This window comes from Rattus norvegicus, chromosome 12 (assembly GCF_021556685.1).
Source record: "Rattus norvegicus strain SHRSP/BbbUtx chromosome 12, alternate assembly SHRSP_T2T, whole genome shotgun sequence".
Classification (NCBI taxonomy): domain Eukaryota; kingdom Metazoa; phylum Chordata; class Mammalia; order Rodentia; family Muridae; genus Rattus; species Rattus norvegicus.
In genome coordinates, this window is record NC_141545.1 from 5242903 (window position 1) to 5260939 (window position 18037).

Below are 18037 nucleotides of genomic sequence, written 5' to 3' on the forward strand. Positions count from 1 at the left end.
TTTTGGTTGCAATATATATATATATATATATATATATATATATATATATATAGACACACACACACATACAGACACACACATATGCACACACACAAATATACATATACACTCTATCAGTTTAACAGAACTTTTGGTTTTCCATTCCAGCTTCAGAAAGGCTTACAATCTATATTATATCTTGGATAGCTTGTATACTATCTGATAACCATCCAATAAAGTATGCACATTCAGAGTTAAACAGCCTGACAGGCTATGAGTCTATAGTCAGTCTTCAACCCTGTCAGAAATCTCAGAACGACCAAATAGCTATACACATAGGAAGCCTCACACGGCTTCCACAACTGAGAGGTTGTAGAGACAAATCTCCACTAGCACAGGCCCCTGTTCGCAACATGTGAGCTCAAGTCTTCAGCCTTCTGGCCCAAAATCAACTGACCAACTGTTGAAATGCAGATTCGAAAGGGCTGATCACCCCATCTTGTCAGCAGGGCTTATCAGTCAACCCCTCTGCATAATTTGTCCTTTTCTGGACAGTATCAGTCTGGAGATGAAACAGGCAGTTTTGTCCAGTGTCTGCCTAGCCACAAAGTATTGCCTCGCCTGAAGGTAGAGATGTTCAAAGTCTTCGTTCAACCAACCAAAGGGTAACTGTTAGGAGCAGATGTGTCTCAAGAAAAGATAAATAACTTTAAATCTCAAATTTTGTGGATTTCTGACGTTTTTGAAAACCATCACAAAAATAAAGCTGCAGCAGGATGCAGACTTCATTTTTTCCCAAACAGATTTGAGTCATAATTCATGTCTACAAAATTTGTTCTTATAAGCCATTCAGTGGGTATTAGTTCTTTCACAGCCATGTGCTCAATACTGATTTCAAAGACTTTCATCTTTCCCAAAGAAAGCCCATACCTCTTAGCAGTATCAGTCCACATCCCTACAGCCCCTGATATACCAACCCACTTCTGGTCTTTAAAGATGTTTTCATCATGGATTTCTCATGTAAATGCAATCATATACTGTGACGGCATCTTAGCACAGACATGTTAATGTCCATCCATGGTTTAGTTTATACTTCATTGCTTATTACCACACTGCATGTATACCACATTTTACCATTCATCTTTCGAACCTTTGGGCTGTTTCCACTGGTTAGCTATTATGAAGTATGGTAAGTAAAAACTTTTATAAGTTGTGTGTGTGTGTGTGTGTGTGTGTGTGTGTGTGTGTGTGTGTGTGTGTGTGTGTGTGTGGTTTTGATTTGGGGAAGTGATTTGCAGGGTGAACTTATATTTCGATGTTTTGGAAATTGGAAAAACCATTTTCCAAAATCACTGTTTCGCTTTACGGATCTCTGAGTAATTCATGGGACTTTATTTCTCCACATCCTTGCCAATACCGGTTATTGTCTGTGTTTCTATCTCAGCCACCTTGGCAGGGATGAGATCGTATCTCACTGTGATTTTGATTTACCTCTCCTTGATGAATAATAATGTTGATCATATTTTCATACGGTAGTTTCTATTTTAAAACAGGGTTATCTTGTCAAATCAAGGGGTATGTATTCTTTACACATTCTGAATGCAATTTTCTTACCAGATGTTTAATTTAGGCATATTATCCTTCAATTTTCTTTTTACTTTCTTTATGATGTCCTTTGACATCATATGTAAGATTTTAACCTGATTAAATTAAATAAGATGTAAGCTGGTTAAAACTCATTGCTTTAGTTTTATACCTGTTCTATTATAAAATAGACTGGCGAAAGCAGCTTAGAGGAGGAAGGGTTTGTTTTAGCTCACAGTTCCTGAAGTAGCTGTATCCAGTATATTTTATCTGTTGACTTGGGTAGGCTATAATACCCAGATATTCATCTAAGTCTTGCTGTGAGGGTCTTTCCTAGATGTACACATCAGGTCACTTTAAGTGTTGAAAAATCATCTTGAAATCTGGCTGGTCCTCAGCTAACACTAACAGCCAAACCACGCCTTCCTGGAGAAGAAATCAGCCTGATGGTTTGCCCTACAGATTTCCAGTTGTCAACTCCACAACCTCTGAGATAATGTTTAAGTAACATGCAGCTCATGGTCTACCCTACCGCATCCTAAACCACATGGCCTTTGGAGAACAAGGTGGCTAAGAGCAGCCAGTTAATGGACACCAAACCCACCTTGGGAATCTTGTAGAGTTTTGTTCCTGAAGCATTGGATAAACAAACCAGGTTGCATTTTCTTCAGCCCAGTGGATCCCGACCTTTTGATGTTTAGGTGAGAGCATTTCACAAGACTGTTATAAAGAAGTGGGAGTGGGCCTTCACGTCCTTATGAAATTTGCAACCATCAGTTTACTCAGGTTATATTACTTGGTTCCATTCACAGTAACCTGGGGGCTATGCATTCAGTTTTCATGGCTGCCGCTGCCTAATTCATTGGATTGTGTGAATCACAGTGAGCCAAGGGTTACGGATTACTTATCTTACACTGAGCACACTCTATTTAATAAAGTCACAGCATTTATCTTTTGTAGGAATAAAGGAAACAGAATAGACATACTGTGGAAGCTCTTTAGAAAGACTCACTTCCATTATGACTGATTCAATGCATTTTAGCAAAGGTAAAATTTACTGTTGCTTCGTGCCTTTCAGTTGTGAACACTTGACAACAACCTCAGATAGTTCATGGAATATCATTTCAACAAGACAAAGCAGAAATGAAATGATCTCCATACATCTTGTGCTTTGAACTTTGATTCCTGATGATACTTTCTCTGACTCATAACATGAAATCTTCTCTCCCAGAGCTCTTCTCTCTTCTCTCCCAGTGCTGGGCAGTTGGTAGGGCAGCTCACAGTCACCCGTGGCACCACCAGGATAAGCAACTGATATTCTACAGTAGACTGTTGTATAAGCTATGGTGATCTGTAGTGACAGTTTTGTTTTCTTTTTTAAAAACAGGAATATTATAAGACTATGTTTGTATTTTAATTCCAGTTGTGGGGATGTGGAACCTCTTTGGACTGTCCACAGCAGCTGACTATGATTTGCCTCATGCTCTAGCAGAGGCAAGGTTTTACCTGCTGTAGATAGTTTCTACAATTGTGTAATGTTTGGAATTCTAGGAAGTTTTCAGAGGGTATAGAAATGCTAGAGCTCCTTTAGGCGGGGAGGGTGGCTGTTGTTCATTTAATGAGGTTGGTTGAAGTTTTTTAGTAGCATGGTCAAGAAGAAACAATTTAGATGCAGAGATTTTCCTAATTTCTCTCTCTCCTCTCTCCGTGTTTCTCTCCTTTCTAGTGTTAGGGGTTGAAACAGGGATTAATGAGTAGGAAAAAGAAGAACCCCTGAAGAAGGAAAGACAGGCTACGCTGATCAGCATCTGGATTAGATGTGCCTTTAACTTACATCTTCAGGCCTGGTTGGATTTGTCAGGATATAAGGACATTGAAAATGTAAGCACATTGTAAAATGATATGCAATAAAAATAGAGGTTATTGAAATTAAATTTTAAAATCATTCACAAACATAAGCCATGAATATAAAGTCTTTGCCAGGAAGGGTTGTAGCCTTCATGATTTTATTGTCACCAATACCATAGGGATTGGTACAGAGTAACCATTAAATGTTGCATGAACTTATTCGGCAATCAGTACTTTACAGGTCCCTGAGGAAAATTCATTATGGCCTAGCATGGCCTCAGTAGGTCTTTCCTAAAGGCATGGCTTATGTGAACTCTGGCCTTCAACTGTATAAATGAATATGCACTTGGCTCAGGTAGGAATTTAAGGTGGGACCTGTTCCTAGGTGGTGAGAAGTCATTTAAGCCTACAGGGATGGTGCCTGCTTCTCAGGTGCATCTTCAATTGGGAAATCTATAGTAAAGCACTTGCCGAATCATCAGCCACAGCAAGCCTACTGTTCCCAAAGCTGTGTGAATAAGAACATTCCTTTTGTTGCATTGGCCTCCAACAGCAATGATTCCAGAACAATCACGAGGACTTCTAGCACACCCAGACTGATCTGCAGAAAAATTGAATCCATTTCCTGGAAAAGGTAATTTTTAATTAACCCTTTCATCCAATAAGCACAAACAGTAAAAATGCAGTGACTAAGTCATCAAAAAATATAGCAGAAGGGAGAGTCCTTACTTTAAGGAATTAAAAAAATCTAACTGAGGATAAAATGCAACGGATGAGAGCTCATCTTGGCAAGGACTGTCCAAAGACACAGGACTTAATTCTGAGAATGTGATTTCTAAGGGGAAAAGAAAATGGGGTGGTTGTTGGCAGCACATGCTGCCAAGATTGACCATCTGGCTGCCCATGACCTGTGATGTGTATCTGCACAATCAATCAATCAACCAATCAGTAAATAAATGGAAACAAAGTTTAACGGGGAACCAGGAGTAACTTAAGGATTTTTCTCAACCAATTTTTTTCATTGTTGTAGAAGTCCCATTCAATGTAGCAAGATCAGAGAATATGGAGTGCAGAGATGGCTCAGTCATGAAGAGCACGTATTGTTATGGAAGAGGACCTGATTTCAATTCCCAGCACCCACCTTGGTGGCTCACAACTGGCTGTAACTCCAGTTCCACGGAATCTACCACCCTTGATTTACCAATGAGTGCACGTGTGGACATGTGAGTGCATACACACTTACACATGCACCAAGCACACACACGCCCTTAAAATAAATCTTTAAAAGATTAAAAAAATGTGCTTTTAAAATGCACAAAAAAGAAATAAAGCTTGTTGAATGTGGATGGGAAACCATTTTTAAAAGACATCAAGGGGTTGGGGATTTAGCTCAGTGGTAGAGCGCTTGCCTAGCATGCGCAAGGCCCTGGGTTCGGTCCCCAGCTCCGGAAAAAAAAAAAAAAAAAAAAAAGACATCAAATGATCAAATGGGGCTGTCTTGAGAAAGCAGATCCTGAGGTGAAGAGAAATTTGACTTGTGTTTTCTTCATGTGCTTCAAGGCAGACTACAATTTGTATTTTACAAAAACTATGCATTCCAGTGCTGCATTCAAATATTTCTCATCAGCATAATCACAAAACAGCATCCAGGCAAGCCAGAGCCAGAGGCAGGGGTTCAGGGGAGAGGCAGGTTTGAAGAGGGTGGGGGTGGAGTTTAAGTTTGAAGAGAAGGAAGTCCTGAGTAAAATGGGAAACCTTGCAAGCCACCTGTGAGAGTGCTACCATGGTGACAAGCTGTCCTGTTCTCACTCAAGTTGGGTGTGTCTGTGTTTTAATCCTCAGAAGAAAGATGAAAATCTGGGTGTGCACAAAGAAGTTCTGTTTAACACTTAAGCAGGAAACCATATAAGCTTGTTTACCTCTTCCCTACTGTTTTGTTTTTAAACATTCAAATAAGTGAGAAATTAGAATCAAATACTATTTCAGTTTCATCTCATTTACCAGTTATTAATTTTGTGATTTTTTTAATATATATTTTTCTATGAACCATTTAGAAGTCAGATGCTGGAAGTGTAATCATGGTAGAGCACTTGTCTGGATGCCTGGTCTAAACCCAGTACAAGGAAGCAAGAACCAGTTATAGGCACTGTGTCACCTCATCCTTAAAATGTTCACGTATGCATATATGTATGATCTATGTCACACACACACACACACACACACACACACACACACACACACACAGACACCACAACTTAGGTTTTATAACACAGTTTTAATACTTTAGTGATAACTCTCCAGTTTAGACAGCCTAAGAGGCCAGCCCTGTGATAAATACTTTGGCTCAGTTAGCCCACCAAGCCTTTCAGTAATCTTTTGAGGGAAGTTTGATTGATGTTCATTTGATTGATGAAGAGCATGCTAAGATTCTCAGCTCTGATTGGTTCCAACTTCACAGAGAAGACAGGTATAATTGAGAGCCTAGATGCAGGGAGCAACAGGAAGTTGTCATTGAACTTCAAACAGGGAGAGTCATAGTAGAAAACTGTTTAGAAATGTTTCCCAGAAGGAGGTAGGTAGCCTTGAGCTGGAGTGACAGACACAGACTTCTACTAATGTCAGGCACTGGTGTTCTAATCATGGACATTTATACATTGTTTCTCTTTTCATATTCAAAAGTGAAACAGTGTTATGAACATTTACTCATAAAGCTACAGTGGCAGACTCTTCAATAGAGGTGATTACAGGTCTATTTTACTCCAATAACACGAAGTATTTTCCTGGTAGAAAACTGTAAGGTACTGAAACTTTTTCTCTATGTGTAGCTGTAGAGAGACTGTTTAATTCAGAGGAACCCACAGGGTGAGTCCATTTATAGCATATCTTTTATGTGTGCAGAGACATCTCCCAAAATGAAGACTATTGAAAATGCAGATAAATGTGGTTTATAACCCAACAAAACAGGAGGGCAGCTATGCCACAACACCCTGCTTTTTGTGCTTTTCAAGGCAACGGTGTTTAGAGGTGATCTCTGCAGGTACCTGAGTCAGAAGAGTGGAATGAGAAGCTATGTTTTATGCTTTATAAATGCTTTACTGACAAGGGGTGACTGGCTAGTTGTTTTTTAATAAGGTGGTGAGTTATTACTTTGCCTGTCAACTCCTAAGCACCCTCTTTTGAAGGGAACATGAACAATCTCATTGCCAGTACTTTCTCAGTTAAGCACCTAGCTTCGATGAACTGTTCTGATTCAGCGAACTGTTGTCAATCTCACTTTTACCTGGGTGAAAATTACAGAGGGGACCTAGGGTTACAGTAACCTCAGAACAGGTGGACAACATCCTCCGCTGGCAGGAAACGAGGTTGGCTTGCCTCACTCCAGGTCAGAATATGCATGAAAACACACTAGGTAGTTATTCATATTGTCACTTTTCTGGGGGTTTCAATTTTTTGTCATGACCAAAAAGGTCAATGAAAATATTCCACTGGCCACAAACGGTGAACTTTGTTTTGTAATTTGTACATTCCGGTGTGATTTAGAAGTCTCTAAATTTTATTTTATTCTTTTTTATTTTCTTGAATTAAATCCAATTGTTTTGGTCCTCAAAAATTTTATAGAGCTGAACGTTACATATGTGTTATATATGCTCTGAATGTGAGTATGTGTATGTGTGTGTAACATGTTATCTGTATATGTATATATGCCCATATATACATATATATGTGCACATCATATGTACACATGTGTTACATGTCATCTGAATGTGCAGGTTAGAAGAGTTGGTTGGTTCACTCTTTCCTGTGTGTGGGTCCAGGGATTGATGTAAGGATACCAGACTTGGCTGAAAGCCCCTAGACACTGAGCCATCTTGCCTGCTTTGATCAGGATATTTAAATTCTTCAGTTTGCTGATTAGTAGTGAGCTCAGCTATGGTTCCAACATTAGACTGGTGAGTATAGATCATCTATGAGTCCTGCATTCCCTCTGAAAGTTTACAAGAGAACCTTGTTTTGCCAGCCAACATACCCAGGTTTGCACATTGCAATGAAGAGAATGAGCTTAATCTTTTTGGTGAACTCAGCCTGTAACCCGCTGCAAGGGAACAAAAGCTGTAAGATTATTTTAATGAATATGTGTGGTATGATGTATGCGTGCATTCTTCTTCATATGTAGATGTACTTCTGTGTGTAAAGGTCAGAGGTCAGTCAGGTGTCCTCAATCACACTCCTCCTTGTTTTTAGACTTATTTTTTTGTATGTGTGTATGCATGTGGGATGGGTTATGTATCTGTTTGAATGTGGATGTGTATGTGGGGGCAGGTTGTACCTATGTTGATGCCAGATCAAAATTCTACATTCTAATGTGGAAAACATTCTTGATCAAGCCCGAGCTCCTAGCTTCCAAGGACAAGGCTTTTTCTATGTGGTCATAAGTGGCTTTTCCTGAGTTGCATGCAAGGCCATGCTTGGTTTTATAACTCCACCATGCTTTTTATTATAGGGAAGAACTCCATAACCTAGTGACCTCTCTCTGTAGGTTTATATTAAGAGCAGCATGTGTTTCTTCTACATACATAGCCTGTGAAAGCTGAAGTGGAATATACTATCATGTATAACTCACTCTGTTATCAGGACTGAGGCACATGTTCTCTCAGCTGCTGGGAATGCGATCCAAGGGCAGTCACCTCTCCTGAGCTTATGTCCTCTGACCAGGTTCCTAGTCCTTAGCCAATGGGGAATTTAAGGCTGGGCCTCCTGCTGTTCCAGTTCAGGCTAAGACTTCAGGGTCAGGCCACTCTACTGAGCCCCACACAGTGCTGCCAGCATACTCTTGTGACTGCAATAGAGGCAGAGTGCTCTCTGCCCAATCCTCTTCTCTCCTCTTTGTCACAGCCATGGTCCTCAAGAGCACTGGTCAAATACATCTATCTCTATCTCAAAGTTAAGTTCCCAGATAATCAATCACCATAACTGACCATAAATGAGGATTCACTCTGTGTATGTATATATAATGTTGCAGAACACAGAATAGGGATTCTTAGTGAAAGCTTTGCGGATATGTGTCTTTCCTAGATGTCTTTGCACTAGGATTTTTCTACATGACTTAGATATCCTTGCTATGAGGTCATTACCCGCCACCATGCCATTTCACTTTTGTTTTTCTTTTGGATGCTAATGCTGTTTGACATAATATCCAAGGCTGAACTTCCATACTGGGCTATGGTTTCAGACTTGATTTATAGCCATGTGGCCCTCGGGTTGCTGCCTTTTGATCCTAGAGGTTTATTAATCTTTCTCGAAAGGCTTCCAGTACTTGATAGGATTGTGCTATATGCTGTCAGAGCAGAGTTACACAGAATTCATATGCTGGCCTTCCTCTGATGGTGCTTACCATTTCCAAGTCCTCAAACAGGGCAGCGCTTCGAAAACAAAATCACTGCAGTCAAAGAAATCATATATGTGGGTCTACCACTGGCTCCATGAGAAATGAAAGAGGAATATAGTCTTGGCTTACTGGTAGTATTATCCCAAGTCTAGGGAAGGGGACTCCTAGAGAGTACTAAGCCTTCTCCTCATCCATCAGAGTCTGTATAGCTTGTAGCTTTCATTTGGTCGGTGTGGTGACCTTAACATGTTCTAGGTATTTCTGCCATGTTACTTCTCTATATCTAGACATGACCTCAGGTGTACAGTCACATTGGAAGTATAAAAAGCCTCTCATCTGAACTGTGAAATTCAACGTGTGTTATATTTAAAACCACAATAATTGAGTGGCCATTGCCACAGTAGATATTATTAGGGGGTTTCTCCCCCACCATAGGTCATTTAGTTCCCAAATAAAAGACACAAATCTTTTAGATTTATAAGAAGCCTGAAAGTACTAGAACTGGGCAGACATCAACCCTCTGTGCTATTTTTCCTGCTTCCCTGTCAATAACCCTGAGGTATGGCTTACCATGCCCTGCCTGGGCCACACCTGTTCTAACAGGCTGGCCCTCATGGAAATAAACTCACGATCCACCTACCCTATGGGGTGGTATCTCCTTCCTTCTCCTCCCATGTCCTTTTCTTCTCCTTGTGGACCCTGCCTGAGCCCCCAAGCCCTGGAAAACTTTGCTCTGTCCCCTCTCTTCTGCCCAGCCCATGTTGTAGGGATTTTTATTAACCAGTAAGGGATAACACAAGAGACAAAAACAAACAAACAAAAATCTGGTATACTTGAGGATCTCCTTGTCCTGGAGCAACCAGACCTTAGGGTACAGAATTTAGCATTTGAATATACAGCGGGACCAGACCAACCCATTATGTGCCAATCTACTTTGTAGCTAGACTCAAACCTTGGCTCTCACACCGGTTAGATGTTCAACTGTGGAGAAGTTATTTTACCTGTGTTTGACTCAATTCCCTTATCTGCACGGTGAGGACGAAAACGAGTCTATAATTCAGACTTGTCTTGGGGACTGATGAGTTAATGTACCAGTATTTAAATATTAAATACCATCTACTTTGCATAATTAATAAAAGTCTGTGGAAAGGGCAAAGTAATAAGGCCAGAAGAACATTTGATTAACAAATAGGGCCTTACAACTACCTCTAATAATAAACTGAGAATCAGGGAATGGTGGAAGACTAAGGCTAGAGAATTGGGAAATCAACATTAGCCTGGGCCACATAATAAGATCCTATCTCGAAATATCAAGACAAGTCATGGTCATAGTAATTATAAATCAAGAAATAGCCATTGTAAAGAATTTACAAAAAGCAAAGCAATGAGCAGTGTGGATGCTGTGTGTCTAGTCCCTCTGCTGTCCATCTCTGGGACCAAGTATGCACCAGATCAGTGACTATAATGGGGTGCTGAGTGCCTGGAGCAAAGGGATGCTGGCTGAATGGCCACATTTGAACAGCACTAAAGCCGGACTAAATGCTAAGAAAAAAAAAGCGATATCCAAAACATGTAAATTTTAATGTCCTCCAGAAAGGCAAAACAACAATAATTTTACTGTTTGTCAAGCTGCTTGTGTCACCAAACTTCTAATATTGGTAAGGATGCGAAAAACTCTTCTGATGCAAACCAGTTGCCAATAAGAAGAACAACCACTGTCCTTACCAAGGTGACCTGGATGCTTTCAAATCGGCTGAGGCAGCCTTAACAGCCATCAGAGTAAGTTAAACACACAGATATCTGTCATTTCAAAAAGGGGAAAATGAAGCCTGACCCCACTACCCCTTTAAGGAATAACAAGACTACTCGAGCATTGAGGCTTACAAATAAAAATATGCCAAGAAACTTCATAGAATATACATTTCTCCTGTGTGCTACTGAGTGTGTGTGTGTGTGTGTGTGTGTTTTGTGTGTGTGTGTGTTTTGTGTGTGTGTGTGACTGTGTATGTGAGTGTGTGTGTGTTCGAATGTGTGTGCATGTGTGTGAGTGTGTGTTTGTGTGTGTGTGTGTGTCTTTGTGCACTAATGCTTCAATATGCTGCTATGGTGAATACTGTCCCCAACTCAATTATGAAGGTTAGTATTAAGCTGTAAGTAGTATGTGGAGAGTGGTCACAAAGAATAATCAGGAGTCTTCTTCTGTTAAGTTGTCTGAGACTTCCAATTGCTGCATGCTGTGAGTGGGCCTCACATCTCAGCAAACTAACACTTTTATGTACAATTCCCGTGTGTTTTGCTTAAACAATTTTCTATGAAAAACTTTTAGAATTTTTTTCTCCCTTTCATTTTTTGGGGGGGAGCATGGGTCTTTTTTTTATTTTTTTGTTGTTTGTATTTTGTTTTTGTTGTGGTTGGAGGTGGTGATTTTGTTGTTGTTGTTGTTATTGTATTTTATTTTATTTATTTAATTTTTCTTTCTTATTTTAGGTCCACAGGATTTTCTGTAGCCTGTGAGGAAGTCCTAGATTTAGGACACTGGATCTGTACACCTTAGAGAATTAACCACTTCACTGCATTTTTTTTATTTTTTTGTTTTTTGTTTTTTTTTTTTTTTTTTTTTGGTTTCTGTTTTTCTTTTGAGATCTCACTGTGGGAGCAGAGGAAGCCCCAAGGAAGTGAAGCCCTGAGTGGATGTGTGCAGTAAGCATGAGCATGTCCATGCCAAGGACACAAAGCCATTTATCCATGGAGAAAAGGCAAAGGCCCCCATGCCCCTTGAGGCTCAGACACATGCCAAATCCTTCTCAGGATGGTGTTGATAGTGTGTGCAGAAAAGTCTACTCTACCTTTTTCCCTGGCCCCATCTGGATATTTACAGCCTGAAGACTGCTCCCTGCAGAGACTGCTCCTACTGAGATTAGTTAAATCTGCCCCTTGTCATTTACATATACATAGTCCTCCCCTCCTTGTTTATCTGCAAGTAATGCCCACCTCCTTGCTGCTGTGTGCAACAATCCTGCTTCCTGGCCAACTATATTATAAACATGCTGAGCTTCTGGGATACTGCATTTTCTCCAGCCCTTGGACCCAGCCTTCCCCAAGTATGTGTGTCCAATCTCATTCTTCATTGGACTTGGCAATCTCAGTCTGCTCCACTTTGAAGGAAGTGCTTACTAAACTGAATACTAAAGGACACAGTGGATTAAGCTCCCTATCAAGTGTCTTTGGTGAGGGTTGGGGTGGGTGTGAGACCAGTTACATTCTGACTATTGCAGAAGAGTAAAGGATTCACAGTTTGCTTTTGGTAAAGGTAAGCTCCCCAAGAGGCTATCATTGCCAACGTTTTCCCAAGTCACTTCTAGGAGGTCAACTGACTCCTAGGTGAGTCTTTGGTTACACTGCTTCAGTTTTCTGTGGCTACACTGTCCAAATGACACCCACTGGTCACACATGGCTATTTGAGACAAACTAAACTTAGAACTAAAATCTTCCTCTTTAATTACAGCAGGCAAACCAGGAGCAAACAGCCAGCCAGAATCCATAGCCAGAAGCACAGCAGATATTGAATATTTCTATCATCTAGAAATTACTCATGGACAGCAGTGGTCTAGGTTCCTGCTGTCTGGTTTTTCCTTCAGGGAGAATTACTTGCTGTACCAATATCCAAAGATTTATTTTTAAAACAACTTTACCAAAATATGACTTACTATCCCCTAAATTAATCCAGTTTAAGTCTACAATGCAATGGTTCCCCATAAATCTACCCAAGTTCATCACTAGACCACAGAACAAAAGAAAGAGAGTGTATGCAGTTACATAAAATAGTATGCAACTGTAATGACCACTGCATATTTATACTGCACTACTTTTGAATTCTTCAAAATTCATGCCTTTTATTGCTAGTTGTACAAAAATACAGTATTCTAGAGTTAAAAAATATTATACAGTATTTCATTGAGACTTTAAAATTTATTATCTTTTGCTAGTATTTTTAGATTCTTTATAAGAGTTTTACTTTGTGGATTTTTTTTTTTTTTTTTTTTTTTTTGCCAATCTGGTCACTATTTGATGCCATTTCAACGTTCTCAGGATTTTGACAAGAATATTACCACAATGATATAGTGATACTCATTTTCTTTAGGCATTTACATATGTATATACACATATATGGGAAGTTAATATATATATTTTTATGCTATACTGTTAGAATCCAATTCTATTATACCTCAACATATACAGTTTGCTCAATCTGATATCTGTGAATGTCATCAGTCATGGGGAAATAGTAAGAGCCTGAATAAACATGGACAATATTTGCAGAATGCACATAAAATTGAAGATGGTATATAAGCAAAAATGTGAAGTATATCACTTACGGCCTTCATATCGAATGCACTTTAAAATGTTTAATAGATGAAAAATATTTCAATTATCTTTACCCACTGTTTTGTTTTTTCTTCAAAATATGTCTCCTGGATGATTTGAATTATATGTGCTGTTCAAGATTCTTTTGACAACTGTAACCTAATGCCTTAAATGTGTTTCTGATATTTCTATTCAGTTGATCACTGTCCAGTAATTGTACCAAGTTGATAGCTGTAATTTTATTATCACTTTCAGAATGTAAATTTCATGGGTGAGTATACACTTTTGATCCTAGCTCTTGGGTGGCATAGGCAGGTGGATCTCTTTTTTGAGGTCAACCTGGTCTACATAGTGAAACCCTATCTTAAAAAATCAATCAATAAATAAGCAAATAAATAAAAAGAATCTAAAATATTTGAAATTCATATGAACACAACCACTCTTTAATAACAATTGATTTTTACTGCAGATAATATAATCAATTTACAAAATGTTACGTAGTGTCATATGGGAACTCAATTTCATTGTAAATTAAACCTGCTTTTCTCTGTTCATTGGTTGCTCTTAGTTAACATTTTCATACACATATACAATTTATTCTGATTATTCTTTCCCCCACATCATCTCATCCCTCCCCCTATGACTTAAACATACATAGTCTTCTAAATTTAGGCTTTCCAATGTCTGATTTGTCTCTTATTCATTATACATTCCTTTACTTTTCCATCTACATTTCATGGTATCTTAATAAGAAACCCATTCTGTCATTAGCTTTATCTCAGTGTTTGGTAGGAGACATTCACATTCTTCAGTAGCTTGTCATCAGTGCAAGAAATGACATCGAGGTCTCTCTCTGTGTCTCTGTCTCTCTCTGTGTCTCACACTCCCTCTATGTCTCTATGTCTCTCTGTCTCTCTGTCTCTCTGTCTCTCTGTCTCTCTCTCCATCTCCTCCCCAATTGTTTTGTTTTCTAATATAAGGTCTCAGACTGTAGTCTAGGCTAGCCTTGAACACAAGGCAATTCACCACCATCAGCCTTGTGAGTGTTGGGATTCCAGGCATACACCATCTTGCCCAGTGAATTTTATGACTCCCTTATATCCCTTTACCATTTCTGAATTATTTTTAATATTGCTGTGACCCTTTTCTAGCTTCTAGATGTAGATACATTAACTTGATTAGAAGGTTTTAGTTTTTAAAGATTTATTTATTTATTTATGTACATGAGCACTCTGTTTGCAAGTGTGCCTGCATGTCAGAAGAGAGCACCAGACAGAAGAGGGCATTGGATCCCACTAAAGATAGTTGTCAGTCACCATGTGGTTGCTGGGAATTGAACTTGGGAGCAAAGGAGAAGTAGAGCTCTTAACCGCCAAGCCGGCTCTCCAGCCTGATAAAAAAAGATATTGATATTAAATTTCATTCTTTGTTGTGTTTGTTTGCAATCTTTCTTCTGGAGAACATTGTGATGGAATGTCCAAATGGTACTTAGTGGCAGTTGGTGTAGAAGGAGCCATACCTGTGTTGCTAATTTTTTATAGTCAAGTACACGGATAAAAACACTCTACTCCAGGGAGAATCTTGACTGTTTCTCTGTTGGATGGGTTCCCTCCTCTTCTTCTTTACTTGTAAAATGTTACTCAGCTTTTGTCATTTTATGAAGTTGGGGCTCCAAAAATTCATACCGTTTCGAAGAAAGCATGCTGTACCTTAAAACTTTATCTTAGAGCAATTTAAGTAGTATAGGAATGACTTATTTTTTAAAAGCTTTGAAAGAACTCATAACTAATGTACTGCGAAAATATCACCTAGCTCACCCAACTGTTTTCTGTTTAGGACTATGTGTTTTTATTACATGCCTGTGCAAAGTCAGGGAAGCATGATTATTAAATCAATTAGTCAGACACTTGCAGCTCAGAATAATGGCTTTTTGTTGGTTCCTTTGTTTGCAGGCTAGGGATGAAACCCAGGCCAAACCCTTTACCACTAAGCTGAATACCTAACACTGAACAGTATTTCTTAAAATGTAATAAAAATCAATTTAACCTTTCGCTGACCACAGTACCTTTTTGCTGTTTTTTTAGTGGTTAGTAGTCTGCCAGTTTGTCCTGATTTGTCAGAATGCATACTACTTTTGTGTTGGATTACTTTATACGATTGTGTTTTTATTTTCTTACTGTGTTTTGGCTCATTACTTCCGTGCTAGGCATTTTGCGTACAGAGTTAATATGTGTTCGTTGTTACTCTAGTTTCCTTCTGAGAGGACTAGTGTGGAACATTGACTTTTATTTTTCTGACCTTGTCTCTGTTGAACACTATTCTTTTTATTTAAATGTAAATGTAATGGGAGAATATGCTGTCATAGAATTCATGCTCTTGTTTCTTGTTTCAGCAGAAGGGCATTTGTCTATTTCTATATACAATTAGTTTGTGTAACTAAAGAGCATGTTTTAACCCTTTGTTCTCTGTATACTCTCCATATGTTGCGTAGTCTGCTTTAGTTCTCCTGTTCCCCTGTCAGCCGTGGACTTTCTTTTCAATTTGTCTGAAGATTCTGTCATATATTATAGTGCCTTCACCTGCAGTCATATTTCTCAGGGTCCCCTGCTGTTCCCATATGTGCTTACAGAGGGAGCTTCCAGGATGTTATGACCCACCCATAGGTTCCTATTCTCAGCATTCAGTTTAATTCTTGCTGATCATCTGCTCTCAGTGTCCTGGGATTCTTAGTCATCTCAGCACTTGCCCTTTGCAGAGAGCCCTCCTACCTGAGTCATGTAGCCAACCCTGTGCAGTCAATGGCCTTGCTGAGGTACATTTTGTCACAGGCTGATTGGAGATACTTTGTTGGATTTCCTAGATAAGCCATTGCATCATCTAAATGAAATAGGACTCTGGCAGGCAGTTTGGGGAAAGTTCTCTTGTTAGCCTCCACCCCGACCAGGGTGAAATTAGTACAAGCAGTTCTCTCTGTGTCTCCTTCATTTAATCTCAAATGTTCCCTTCCAGAGGAGCTTGAGGTCAGGTGTCCACCAGATGGGACCGAGCTCAAGCCCCACCAGTTCTTTAGTTTGGAGCAGCTGGAGTAAAAGGAAGCTCTGGTTTTAATCTTTTTCTTCCAGAATCCTTATGCCTTAATTACATCCCACCATCATCCTGGAGGTTCAAGACTCACACTCCTTTAAATACAGGAGGAGTGGAGGAGGCAGCTGAGTCTTCTCTGTGCAGTTCAGAGATTGGAGATGTCTTTGGTAGAGTAGGGTGGGGTTTAAGCTACTCCGGAGTGTAAGAGAGATCTCACTTCTTTGTCAGGACACTCATCATCCTGACTCCTTATTTCTCTCCATAAAATGGGGAAAGAGCAGTAACAGCCCATGTGTATTTGTGTGAGTTAAGAGAGGTGACTCTGAGAAACCTTTAAACGAAACCAGGTGCCTGATACAAACTCACTGCTTCTTTGCTGAGCTACATGGATGAGCCTCAAGCTTACCAAGATGGTGATGAAAAAAAAAATAGATAGATAGATAGATAGATAGATAGATAGATAGATAGATAGAGTGATTCATGCTCCCAGTCTCCTATGTACAGAGTTCCCTGAGGCATTTTTACTCGCCAAATAAAGACTGCGGTGTTTCCCAACACACCATGTGAATGTCCGTGGCTGTCGAAATTATTTCGTTTATGTTTTTCACGTTTGTCGTCCATGTCACTTCAAAGGCCATTGTGACTTCAGTCTTGTTATTGATTCATATATGCTTTCTATTTCGTTTCATTTTTCAAAATCTTTTTGTCTAAATTGTATTTGTCATTCACCTTTATTTAAACATTTATTAAAGTCCAGTTTGTCATTTCTTCATATTTACTCATATTTATTATTATTTTATAAATTTATTCCCTCATTTCATTTCAGTCATCTATATTTACCCTTCATCTCGTTCCCACTTTATGTCTGTTATCATTTAATTGTTTTATCTCCCTTGTCCTTCTGGGTCCCTGGTCTTAATTTCTGCTTTATTGTTTTTCTTTTTTTTAATTTATTTATTTAATGCATGTGAGCACACTGTAGCTGTCTTCAGACACACCAGAAGAGGGCCTCAGATCACATTACAGATGGTTGTGAGCCACCATGTGGTTGCTGGGATTTGAACTCAGGACCGCTCTAGAAGAGTGGTCAGCGCTCTTACCCGCTGAGCCATCTCTCCATCTCATCTGTTTTATTGTTTATTGTTTATTGTTTATATGGGTGCCAACAATATGGTTCATCTCTTCTTCTCTTACACGTGGCATGGTGGCCAAGGTGGCAGGGAAACCACACAGTGAAAGAAATTGAACTAGAGCACACAAGCAAGTCTCCCTCCCAGACATGAATAAAACTGAAATTAGGCTAAATGTACAATGAAAGGAAGCCGGGTGTTCGTGCATGTCTTTATTTCCATCATTCAAGAGGCAGAGGTGTTTAGAACTGTGTCTCTGTGAGATAGAGGAAGGCAGGCAGGCAGGCAGGCAGGCAGGCAGGCAGGCAGGCAGGCAGGCCTGATCTAGGTACTGATTTCCAGGTCGATGTGCAGACACCCCTGACTCAAATAAAGGAGTGAAAAGGAAAAAAAAATACAATTCACCTGGAAGACACCAGACCCACTCTGCCTGCTCTGCCTGCACAGGCTCATGCTGCCATCTGCTGTCCAGCCAGTGTTCTTCCTTCTTCGAAGGGTCAGCCAGCCATCAGATGCAGTGAACTAGAAAATTGGGATTCTCAACTGAGGCCTGTTCCCTCCCTCCCTCCCTCCCTCCCTCCCTCCCTCCCTCCCTCCCTTCCTTCCTTCCTTCCTTCCTTCCTTCCTTCCTTCCTTCCTTCCTTCCTTCCTGGCTTACAGA

The 18037-nt window shown here is 39.7% G+C and overlaps 1 long non-coding RNA gene and 1 pseudogene across 2 annotated transcripts in view; both read left to right on the forward strand.

Moving 5' to 3' along the window:
- The window catches only part of LOC108348331 (uncharacterized), an 84826-nt gene extending 69613 nt beyond the window's left edge, over positions 1-15213 (forward strand). The window contains exons 10-13 of the long non-coding RNA XR_015634493.1: positions 3290-3444; positions 3965-4045; positions 4442-4634; positions 11285-15213. This is a non-coding gene — a long non-coding RNA (uncharacterized LOC108348331). The remainder of the gene's footprint in view (positions 1-3289; positions 3445-3964; positions 4046-4441; positions 4635-11284) is intronic.
- The window catches only part of LOC148001994 (uncharacterized), a 741081-nt pseudogene that overhangs the window by 287332 nt on the left and 435712 nt on the right, over positions 1-18037 (forward strand). The window lies entirely within an intron of this gene.